Source organism: Penaeus monodon, chromosome 31 (assembly GCF_015228065.2).
Source record: "Penaeus monodon isolate SGIC_2016 chromosome 31, NSTDA_Pmon_1, whole genome shotgun sequence".
NCBI lineage: Eukaryota > Metazoa > Arthropoda > Malacostraca > Decapoda > Penaeidae > Penaeus > Penaeus monodon.
The window spans coordinates 34,050,228-34,050,544 of NC_051416.1; positions in this window are offsets into that span (position 1 = coordinate 34,050,228).

Consider the following 317-nt stretch of genomic DNA (forward strand, 5'->3'; position numbering starts at 1 on the left):
TTATGAGTGCGTGGAATGGAATTCGAAAAATATCAAAGGTATTGTTCAGTTTGAAACTGCGTTTATCTTTTTCCAGTTTTACTGTATTATGAAGTCTGACTCCAACAAGGGAATGAGTGAAACGAGAGTCGCCGTAATATTGCCCCACTTTTAACAGGACGACTTGCCGTTTTCTCTGAATTCATGAAAAGGGAGTGACACCTGAAGAAAACGATTTTTTTATTTATTGTGTGAAATGTTGTAAATATATAAATATTTATGAATCATTGTTTGCTTACCCACCTCTAATGATGCTAGAGAAAGGAATGAAGGATCTA